At 30.8% G+C, this 12924-nt stretch overlaps 1 protein-coding gene across 1 annotated transcript in view; it reads right to left on the reverse strand.

The window, feature by feature from the left end:
- The window catches only part of LOC129958275 (semaphorin-2A-like), a 403314-nt gene that overhangs the window by 190202 nt on the left and 200188 nt on the right, over positions 1-12924 (reverse strand). The window lies entirely within an intron of this gene.

Consider the following 12924-nt stretch of genomic DNA (forward strand, 5'->3'; position numbering starts at 1 on the left):
ACCACGCGTGCAAGGGAAAAGCAACAGTTGGGGGCTTAATTTGAAGGGACAATAGCAGAGTGGGACCCGGTGTCTTTCAGAGGGGGAAATAATCGAAAAGTATCCGCTCCGGAAACAAAACAGACCCTTGAAAGTTGAACAGTGAAGTGAACGGAAATAAATGTGAATGAAGGCAATGGGCTCTTATCACGAAAACATGAAGAAGAAGACTAATCCTTGGAACGAAAACGGAACCTAAACCTTTGAAACAATGCTCTTTGGAAAAGGATGAAGGAAAAATTATTTTCGTTAAAACACGTGACCAAAACGATCTCGTGATTATTTACTACTAACATTCTAACCTGACAACAGATTTATGCTAAAATTTTATTCAGAACACATGTAAAAACAGAACTGGATAGCTAAGTTTTAACATACATGAAGAGTTCTCTTAAGTATGACAAATGCTGATACATCTTTAATGAAACTTCGGTTTTTGGAATTTATTTCGAAAATAATTCAGGAATTTCGCACGATATGGAAAGTAAATTTAAGTTAATGCATTGCTTTAAGGAGCTATCTCAGTTTATAGAAGCTTTTGGAAAAAACAAATTGTTTGTAAGGTTTAAAAAAAAAATTTTAAAAAAATCCGCATTTTCGGAATTTGCTACAAAGTTAAGTAAAGTGAACAAAAACAAGTGTACATCAAGACTAGGAACCCTTATCAAGACAGCAAGAACTAGTAAACAAAGAAAAGACTAATTTATTTATTTAAAAAAAAAAAAAAAAAAAAAAAAAACCGTGAACCTAAATTTTTCGAAAATAGATGCACGAAATATTATTTTCATTCAAAGATGCGAAGACATTTGAGCGAAGCGATTTCAAGAATGTTAATTTCGAATCTTCCAATCTGAATATAGACATCGATTATCCTAACGTTTAATTCAGAGAAAATGCAAAGATAAAAATGTGACAGCTAACTTTGAACAAAGGAGAGGAATTCTTCTAAGTATATCAAATAGTAATATGCTTTTAATGAAAACAATTGACTTTAAAGCCTTCGGAATTCTTTTCTAAAATAATTCATTAACGTTATTATAAGAAAGTGCACACGATATCGAGTATAAACTTCCGAGTTCATTTATTGCTTTTTTGCTTTCGCATTCATATTTTCTTTAAAGCGCTATCTCAATTTATAGAAAATTTTAGAAGAAAAAAAAAATGCTGTTTTCAAAGTTTGAAAAAATTCTCAGCATTCCCGGAAGTTACTAATAAATAAAACCTTTAATTATCAGATTAAGGTCTCGTTTCAAAACTGAAGCGGTTTATAGCAAATTTTAGTAGCGGTAATCAGTTTTAAGAGTTTTGTTTAGTTTTAACACCTACTATATGTATATTTTTAAACTTTCTGAAATATTTTAAAGAAATGTTTAAAACTTCTTAATGGAGCAGATAGAAGCATTACTTTAAGAATTCTTCTAAATAATTACTCTCCACAAAGACAAATCCACACTCTATTCAATTATCAGCTCCTTAATTTCATAGAACAGGTTTGAAGAATTTAATCCATGTTTTGTCACGAATTTGTTAAAAACTATTTTTTCAATCCGTCCTCAAATTTTTTTTAGCTAATAATTAAAACAAATTATTTGGTTCTAGCAATAGCATGAAAACTTCTACAATACCGAGACGGAAAAAATTGTGTAATATGGGGAAAGTATTCACTTTTATTGTGAGCACTTACTTAGCTCTATTATATGCTTATGTATATTTTATTTTTACACTTTTGGCTTTTGAAATAAAATTATAGAAATTTTCAGATAAAAATTCATATTTTTCAGACATAAAAAAAAAGATTGATCAAACGATTCATCGACAAATGTTATTTTGCATCATCTTCTCCATTTTTTGTCCGGAAACCACTGCTTTCATCAGAGTTTGCCAACAGCTGAACCAGAACCTTTAGCGCATCCGGTAAAAGCGTTTTTCTGGTGAAGCGAGATTTTCGACAGGAAAGCAAACACACGGAACCACTCGCTCTGTCAACATTCCGAGAGGATAAGTAGAACTTTTTTTCATATATATAAAAGATATATATATAAATGTTCAAAACAAGAATTCAAAGCGTAAAGCAAATCAAATGTTTGAGCAATAGATTTCCATTTGCAACGCAAGCAACTTTTTTACAAAATCTTTATTTTTCAACTTAGTTTTGGTTTCAGATTCATTTTTTTAAAAATCTACATTATTCGTACAGTTCAAAGAGAACTAAAGAAATCTATATTATTCGTACAGTTCAAAGAGAACTCTCTCTATAAATGCTAAAACAAATAAATAGCATTTTATTAGTTTTTTAAATTTAAAGCGTCCAATAATTTTAAAATATTAATTATAAACTTGAAATAAATGAGTCATCATTTCTCTTGATCTCCTCTCCCTTCCACAGAATTAACGTCGGATTTCTATTGGTGAGTAAATAGAAGATGAAATTAAATAAAATATTAATGTAGGACAAATTTTTTTAAACTGAAAGTTGAAAATAAGGTCAAGTAAATGAATGCTAACAAGGGGGAAGGGGACTATCAATGAAAATTTGTGTGTGTGTGTGTTTCTTACATATTGTCTAAAAAAACTCCAAACAAAATATTTTTACAATTAAATTTTGGAAATTTCTTGTTTGGAAGCAATGCTGAGCTATTTTGGCAAGGACATCGTAATTCTGAAACCCGATCAGATGATAAGAACGACATCTGAGCCTGAGCCAATCTTTCCAAATTTCTTCGCCATATCAATGGGAGATCGCTTGCCCCACAAAGTCAGATTGATCAGGGCCCCATATGCGACAGATCTTTCGTAGAATTGGGTTATGAACATGGAATCATCCGGTCTCGAAGCCGGTATTTCAGCATTAAGCCTCCACCACTCAAAATATTTTAATAAAATAAGGGTTTTTATCAATTTTTAGAAAATTTAGCATGCTGAAAATCATCTGCATTTGAAATATCTTATTAAAATCCTCCAAAATATATGTTGAATTTAAAAATGTTATTTATAATTCTTTAAAAGCTCGCAAGGCCTTTTTTTTTATTATTATATACACAACAACTCTCTCTCTCTCTTTGTGTATTATATGAGAGATAGAATGAATCATGGAAATATGAGAAAAGCTCATGAATTAGTTAATCGAAATCTTTTTCTGTATTCAACTGTACAGATTATTTAAAAATTTATTGATGATAATGGTGGAGAAATCTCTCGATCGACAATAAATCCAAGATAAGTAATAGAAGCTCAGGAAATCAATTCAAAAATAAAGCAGATAATTTAACAGTACGGCTTTGTTCTGATAGAAACAACAACGTAATGAAATATATTTGACTAAAGCAGCAACCGATGCCTATTCGAATTTTATTTCTTACAATAAAAAATAAAATAAAAATTATTTCCTTTTTCCATCTTTTCGCGGCCGCATCCTGAAGATTCCCTATCATTACTAACTAGAAACGAGTTATTTAATCGCCTTGCGAGACCAGTCGTATTCATTCACACACTCCTTTCAAAACATAAAAAAATTAAATTCTCTAGCGGTTCTTCAGAGATTATTTCGCATTAGTTCATTTCCCAGGAGGAGGTGCAAAGAAAGAATGCGATACATTCGAGACCGTTTTTTCTTTAAAAAAAATCGAAAACGACTTTGCTCGATGAACAGTTATTTTTGTCCTCGCTTTGGCAACAGGTCTCTAGAGAGGAGGACTTCCAAATGGAACAAATAATTAAATAAATTTCCATTTAAGGCGCGCTTTACCAAAGCAAGCGATTTTTACGAACAAGGAACAGGATAGGAGCCGCATTCCGACAAAGGCCATAAATTTTAAAACTAAATCCTTTTCAATGTGAGGAAGAGAAGAAAACGAAATAAACACGCGTTTTCCATGCAACATTAAATTAATGTTCCGTAAAGCCCCTCCCAGATGCATTGCCAAAGAACTTCGAAATGGAATTTCAATTTGTCGGAGAGCTAGACAGATCACCGAACAAAAGAAATCAACGAAAGAGCCAAGTCACGTGCGAATTTTTAGAGTAATTGAAGAATAAAGGTTGTCTCGAAGTGGCAACACGGTATCGGTTGGAAATTCTTTTCCTTCGAAAATAAATTAATTTGCATTCAAAATGCTGATCCAATGAAGCGTATGAGATTTGTTAAGGATTTTCCTTTTAGAAGAAAGAAATTGGTGAAAAATTCTCCGTCAGCTTCATCAATCCTTGATTAGTTTTTATTACCAATAAAAGATATGAATTCAACATAAAATTCCATACCTTAGTTTGAAAATCATTCCTAGCTGAAAAAAGAAAAGGTGACACTAAATGAAGCAGATCAAAGTATATAGAAATGAAATGAAACAAGATTCAAGGCAAAAAAGTTATTCAATTGTTATTATAATTATTTAATTCATTATTAATAATTATAATGCAATTATGAATTAAAATAGGCATTTTGAAATATAACTGTTATTTCAAAACATTACAAAAAATGTAATGCTGTATGTATTTCCTTCAATAAATGATAACTTTATCAATAATATGTGTTGTATTAGATTGAGTTGGTTCAGTATTGTAAAAAAAATTAGGCACAATTAGGTGATATTGTAGTTGGAGATTATATCTGATCAGCACTTCCAAATGTTTTCGATGCAACGGTTGATAAAAACGAACTGCTGTTTTTCGAATTCCTCATTTTAATGCCGGAAAATGCGTTTCCGATCATCATTTGCTTTAATATGCGAACGAATTTCAATAGAAAAATAAGTTTAAAAGCTAATTTTTCTTTTTACAAAATAACAAATGCAATAAAATTTGGGACAGATGTAATATACAATAGTGAATCTGAAATGTATAAAATGGTATATAGTTACAAAATGAATGGCATTAATACCGTACTAGGAATCACGATAATTCAGGGTCTAAGGCAATGAGCTTTTATGTAGTCATTTGGAAAAGTATTAGGAAACAAGACTAAAGAAACAAAATTCAACTAAACATTGAATTCATAAGAGAAAAAAAAATGGATAAAAAATAATGGTAAGGACCAGGCCACGTATGTTTTGGTCACAAAATGAAAGAAAAGTTCGAATAATAATTGATATAAAAGAAAAATAGAATACCAAATAATAATACAAAACGATTCGATAACGGCTCCAAAAAGAAAACAAAAAAATTTACGAGTTTTTAAAAGTTGGCAGAAACATTTTAAAAGAAAAAAGAATTCTGAAAGACAAAAAAGGAAAATCGCCCATGGTTATGTAAAAAGAAATTGTTCTGAAGGGGAAAAAAAATTATCGCTAAGTTCCTAGTAGAAGAATTAAGTGGTCTTGCCCCTTTAATTCTTAAACTGTATAGTTAATGAGTTGGAGAAAGTGGCGTTCAATTGATTTTCTTTTTCAAAAAAATAAAAGGATTTGCATATGTTTGAGATCGGCGTTAAAATATTTAAAGCTCACTGACGCTGGACAGTTAAATTAGCAGCTACCAAATTCGCAACAAGTATATTTATAATGCTACTAAATATAACCCATGGAAAGAGTCATTATTTTTTGATAATTATATATTTATATTATACTCGTATTGTCTACAGATTTGAGTTTTCTGATGAAAAGAAAATTACCATAACGGTTATTAATATACAACTTTTGAAAATAAATTGTCACATCAATTATCACATTTCAAAGTACTTTCTCTGCGATACTTTATAAGAGAGAGTATTCAAGAAACAATAATCATAGCATTAAATATCAAAAAAAGATCAAAAGATTTAAAATCGAATTCGAAACTATGGCTATATACAGTTAATTTCCGATTTGCAAGGTCCTCTAAATTTCCACATCATATTTCTGGAGGGGCATTTGCCACCATCAAGCTTTAAGATAATTAATCTATAACTCCCCCTCCAAGGCCTTCGTTTCTTCCACGTAAATGAATATGAAACAGAGTCAAGGAAATCACGAGAAATAACATCAAATGTAAATTCAGAAGGCATTTGAATGAAGAGAATAAAATTTTCTAGAACATGATTTGGAATATTCGTGAATAAATATAGAATTTTTAAGCAAAAATAAATAAAACAATCCCAGGAAATAACGTCTAATTGCATATCGAGAAACAAAAAGAATACAACACTAAGAAAAGCACACAGTAAATGTGATGTAGTTAGGCAAATGTTCTATTTCATCTAGACTTGGCAGTCTCTAGTCATTACTCTTTACAGCAACTCATTCATTTCGAATTTGTAGCACTTCCTGCTTTTATTACAGATGCCGAGAGATAACCCAGCCCTAACGAGTTCGCTCGCAGAATTTCTGAGTCACCCGCCCACCAAGTGTATGCGGCAGAAAAGGGTGCATGAAACAAAAAAGCACGGAGAGATTCATTACACCTATAAAGGAGGAGGCCATGCCCAGAAAAGGTAATTATTTTTACCGTGGCCGCGACTTAAAATTCTGTTGTGAGCGCGCCGTCACGACATTCTTGGAGAACAAGCACCGGGGGCCCCGTGGGGGGAATTTCGAATGACGGCCGCAATTATTCATCGTCTCTTGCACAAGAACGCGATCCTGGGATCGATATAAGACATCCGATTCAGTTGGGGGGAAAAAAATATTTTCCTCATAAAAGGAAGCATAACATAAAACCTTCGTTAATGTTGGGAAACCACCTGGAAACTGGGCTTTTCCACTTTTAATAAAACAGTATTTCGATAGGCAAGCACCTGTAACAAAACCGAAGCTATTAGGTAACAAGTGGGCGCGGCATGTTAATTTATCAATCACAGACGAAGCAAAATCTTATACGAAAACTTCGGAGCCAGGCAGACGGGCAATACCAACGATGCAAATGTTACATTTGTCAAAGTAAAATCTGCTCACTTGGGAGAAATATGAAAATTTGGACTGCGGACAAGGTACATTTTTTTCATCTTAGCAGACCCGAAAATTATTAGGTTCGTTCCAAATAACTTATGTAGATTATCAAAGGCTTTGGAGTTATATAAATATTTGATATCATTTTGATTAAAAATCTCGTACGTTATGTAAGCTGGTTAACGCCAATAAAAAGCCAACAAATCTGAATTGACTTTCCTGACTACTAAGTAGATCTATTCAATTGTCTCTCGCTATGCCTTTTCTAATCTTCATGTCTCCTCGCGTCGGATTTTATCAGCCCATCGTCGACATCCAGTCTTGAATTTCGATTTGTAAAAATTAGGTGGTGTGGGTTGATAGTCGTGAGAGATGCAAAGGAACACTTTTAATTAAATAATAATAATAATAATAATAATGAGCTAAATTCTATAAAACAATGTATTCCTCAAACATAAAAACCGAACAAGTAAAATAATTATGATTAATTGAGCAATAAAATGAATAAATTTATAAAACCAGAGGGAGTGATTTACCCATAATTTTCTCACATACTTTCTAATAAGGTGTTATCAAAGAGAACGCCGTGTATGGTATTGGCGTACGATAACAGATACGAAATATTAACCTTTGAATGTGAATTTTTCGTTTCTATTGTATCTATCATACGATTCTTGGCAATTTTTTTGGCAATTAATTCCTGGCATGCGGTTAATAGTTATCCAAAAATCAAATTTGTATTTTAATTGCGTTTTTCCCAACGGATTGGAAGAAAAATTTGACAGATAACTACACTTGTATTCATAAAATCACATACTAAATTTAATAAATTTACGCAAATTGTTTAAATTTACTTTATCCAGACAGATTATTCGTCCATAGACAGACGGATGGACGAACATTTTCCAAAAATGTGTTTTGTTCTCGAGTTCGAATATTTCGATGATTAGAATACTTTCTCTATACTTCGTATAAGAGAAAGTAAAAAGTCTATATAATGGAAAAGTCTATGATATATGTGACCTTGTGGTTATCTATACTAATAAATAAAGATGAATGAGTGTGTATGCGTGTTGGTACTCCTCATGTTTTGACCTACAGTTATCAAATTTGGCACAATAATATTCGAGGGCGGGAATGTGCACCTCGAAGCATTTTTTTAAATTCTAAATAATGAAAAATTACTTCTGAAGATTATCACTTTTGAATTTATCGTAACACAAAACTAATTTTTACCTCAACTTAAAGTTTAAAAAATTATCTTTTTAATGGTACCAATATTAATTAACGTATAAATTTAGATTTTATTTTTTAGTAAATTTATAATATAAAAAATTTAATCTGCGCGAGCACCTTACTCGTACAGAGGAAAAATTAGTTTTTATCAGCGTGTTGCCATTATATTCACAAAAGCTTAAATTAAATCATTAAGTTAAATCTTATAATAAAATAAAATAGAAAAGTATAATTTTTAACACGTATCTGTATGTACTGAAATAAATAAATGTGACATTTTCTGAAAAATTAAATAAAGAAAAAATAAGTGACCTTTCTAAATATATCATTAATTCGGTTTTATTTAAGGCAAACATAGTTTAATACATACAGGATATCTACTATAATCAAGGACCAACAGTTAATTTCTAAAACGTTAATAGGCTCATACATTTAATAAAAAAAGGATCCAAATTAAGTAAAAAATATATATTTTATGTAGTTAGAACAAATAAATTTTCTAATGAATTATGAATTTTATATTTAATGAATTCAAATTTCATATATTCGTCCATATCGTCCAGAAATATATTTCATATATTCGAAATATCGTCCAGTGAGCTATATTTAATAAAATATTCTTGAAACACTAATATTTTAAATAAATAAAAATAAAAGTTCTACTCTTTTGCGGCTAAAACCAATTCAGTTATAGATACATAAATATCATTATTCTATAAAAATGCACGATTTTAGACTTCTTCATCTTCCGTCTTGAAGAAAATATGCCCCATCATATAATATATATGATTATATAGAATATAGAAAATATGCCCGGAGATTCCCTATGTTATCTTTGATGGTCAACTTTTAAATATTTTCTAATATTAGCTCGAGTTATAGGACTTATCATTTATTTTTTTATTTTAGACAATGCCAGCCTTTTAATTTTATGTCATATTTATTTGAAATTAAAATGCATTTCAGACTGTTTCAATAATGTAACAAGAAGTTACACTCAATTTTAAAAAATGGTAACTGCATTCATTTACAATATAATACTCTGAACATACAATTTTTACTAGCCTACTAACAAATTCCGATTTGATGTTATTGAAAATGATCTATCTGTACTAGTGAAACTGGATCTGTTTAAATTAAAATTCAGAAACCGATTATTAAATATTTAAAGTACATCTAAAAATTCACGATTTTATTCATTTTACATGATTTATAGTAGGTAGAATTTGAAGGAATCGTCGGTGTTCTTTCAAAACATCTTGCAAAAACAGTTTATTACGTTCAGATACTTCAAATGCAGACAACTCTAATTTCAAACAGTTATTAGTAATTATCAAAAGAACAACTAACTTAATCAACTTGAAAATTTTAAATTTGAGTGATGTAACTGAATCCGAAATAGTGAATTAATAAGACAGGAGAATCAGTTGATCGCCAAAGGCAGCTTATTTTTTTTTTAATCTAAAAAACAATATGAAAATAACTGCAATAAACCATTAACATAAACAATATTTCTGTATTTTGAAAATTATGACGATATTCGTCTGAATACTCTTTTGAAACTCCAAAATAATTTTTTAAAATGAAACAATATATTTTAGTTCCTATTCAAAATAAAACGAGAAATACAAGACTGCCCAAAGAAAATATGGTTAGAAAAACAGTATAAACCACAAATTACCACCCATATATCAAATCATTTTCAAATTAAAGCATCACTGGAATCCCTCGAGTAAGTTCTTAGCGATATCCTCGTCATAGAATTTCCAGCAGTCGTCTGGTAAGCGTCTGGTCTTTCCTCCAAGTTGCAAGATATTAAGGTAGAATTCTATTTTATTCAATTATGTTCTAAAATGGTAGATAAGGGATGATTTGAAACTGAATTCGTAAAAATGTTTCTATAACCATAAGTTCCTAATTTAATTTATGGAATTTATTTTTTTGCAAGTTAGTGAAATATTTAAGGATAATAAATTTTCGATGAAAATATATTAGGTAATTTAATTACAGGGTGAGAATAATTAATCGACCCTATTTTAAAGTTGTCCATAGACGAAACCATTCTTCAGAAAATCATGACATTTTGTGTACGACATAATAAAGGAACCAGAATTTATTTGTGCGAATAAAACAGTTCAAAATTTCGCCGGGAGAAGGCATTATACATTTATGACTGGTTGTTTAGATTTCTTCACCTTTAATTTATAGGTCATTAAGGCAATAACTTATATTCATTAAACAGCACTATTTTTAAAGTGAGGTGGATTGTGAACTTTAAGTAAAACACTTAAAATACCCTCTTGGCTACATCTTCGACAGCACCTGCCATCGAACACTTCGAACTCATTGTTCTCAAGAAAAACTTACAAGAAATAGTAAGATTGACAATCAACAAGAGAAAAAAATATTCAGGCGGCAAACATCTTTCGATTCAGGCAGTCGAGTTCTTTTACAAAATTTATTTTCGAATGCAAGAGCAACAGCGAAGCACAAGGTCTCTTACCGAGATGTCGTTAGATAATTGCACTCGATCGAATACTTGTTCGGTAACTAATTTTCGAACTAATGATTTAAAGGAAGAAAAACAGAAGAAACAAAAATGTATATTTTTTGTCCACGTCGTGCTGTAATTATTATATAACTTAGAAACCTCTACCGAAATTTTGTTTTCAATGTACTCTCTATTCTAATTACGTCGTTACGTTTACCTGATCGAGCATTGTTAGTCAAAATATTTTAACAAAACGATAATTCCGAAATAGCTGCTCTGCGGAAAAAATGGGCTTTGAAAGGGATGCGAAAAGATCCACTGCTTGTTAAAAACATCTTCGATTAATGATAGCCAGATTTGAAGAAATAGATTCGTTTAATGCTTATTTTAAAAGAAGAGGAGAAAGCTTCTGATGTAGAGCTAGTATCAATATCCGCCGTATGGCAGAAGAAATAGACATGTTCCATTTAAATGACCAGAAATGCATGCGGTGTATCATCCGATATTGTCTCTATAACCATTAACTTTTGCAGAAGCTGCTTACACGTGATTTCGAAACTAGACACCAGTTCTCACTTCAGTTGGTTTCTAATTTTGAAGCTGATTCATAATGGCTTTGGAATACCCTCTGAACAAATGAAGCGCACTTTCATTTGGGCAAGTAACTTACAAACTACCGAATTTAAAAACAGAAAGTCTGCGTTTGATCTTGCAGGTCACCAAATGTAACAGAGCAATAGGTCGAGATCATGGGTCATGATTGACGAAATCATTAATTTTCGATCCAAATATCTTCGAGGAATCAAGTGCTAAAAATCCAGTGACATGCTCGATCACCAGGAGCGATCATTGTTACATAAATCATTGTTACAACATAAATCATTGTTACAGAATTAAATTGTCCTGAATCTGAAAGCTTGTCATTGCCCTGGACGAGAAATTTTATGCAAGATGGAACTTCTTAGCACAATAGCTATTTAGTTAAGGACGCCCTCAATAACCACGTCATAAAAGAATATGCCATCAGCGGCCATTTTCGTTATCCACAACAGCATTGCCACTGTGGCGTTCCAGATTTCAATCCATGCCATTTTGGAGTTTGGAAACATTCGAAACATCTGATAAGTAGTGACAATCCAGGAATTTTATTTGATGCTAAAGACAGCATTCCCCAGAAAACACTGCGATCAACTTTGAAATATGGTATTTTATTATTCCAAATGGTAGCTAAACAAAATGTCCGTTGTATTGAATATGTCTATTTATAAGAAAATCTATGAAACATCGCAAATGTATACAAAGTGTGTAGTTAATTTAAAAACGCCTTATGACGACGAATTTATAATTAAATTTTTTATTCTCTGAAACAAATTCTCATCCTTTCATTATGACCTACATAAAATTTCATAATTTTCTAAACAATATTTCCGTCTGTCATAGAGGTCTTTTAATTATGACACCCTGTATATAAAAGCTTTAAAGTAAACAGATTTTTTAAAATTATGTTCGTTCAAAAGCACCATTAAAAGAACTCGATGCCAAAAGACATTGCACAAAAATGTAAAGATTTTTTTTTTTTTTTTTTTTTTCTGTCTAGAGAATATCTTTGTAAGATCCGAAATCTGACAAATAAAACTCATAGAAAACAAAACAGTTAAGAAAAAAAGTCCAAAGGTTTGGTGGTGGGGTGAAACCCAGATTTATTGTAGATAACTCAGCAGTTTTGGCAAGAAAGAAAATGAATTCATTTATCTTTTTATATATGTGTAGTCACCTATGGGAACCATCTGGTTCGCCGGGATTAATAGCTGCCTAGAGTTGGAAATAAGTAGTTTGTGCAACTAACTATGTATTAATGGCCACCCCAGCAAAATAATTTTAAACAAAGTTTAATAACCATATATAACCAATATTATTTCAGAAGCCTTACACCGTTCAGTTTATTGTGTTATACATTTCCGTAATTTCAATCGATATTTTTATACATCACAGGAAAGAACAGCAGTATTTAAAAATGGGGGTACTTAAAAATCAGCCGAATATTCTTATCTTAATCATTAATAAAGGGAGGAAAAAACCAGGAAGAAATATTAGTAATAATAATGAAAATATTCTTTAAATTTCACTAAAAATATAAAATAAAATTTTACGGCGCGAAAAATGTTCATTTATTTAAAAATGCATAGTTAATTTATTCATGTGTTATATATAATTTTGAGATGATGTAAAAATCCTTGTCATGCTGTAATATTTTTGAGCGTTATTTTGGTAAAAACAAAATTCCGTTTACTTTTTAATTAATTA

The sequence above is a fragment of the Argiope bruennichi genome, chromosome 2 (assembly GCF_947563725.1).
Source record: "Argiope bruennichi chromosome 2, qqArgBrue1.1, whole genome shotgun sequence".
Classification (NCBI taxonomy): domain Eukaryota; kingdom Metazoa; phylum Arthropoda; class Arachnida; order Araneae; family Araneidae; genus Argiope; species Argiope bruennichi.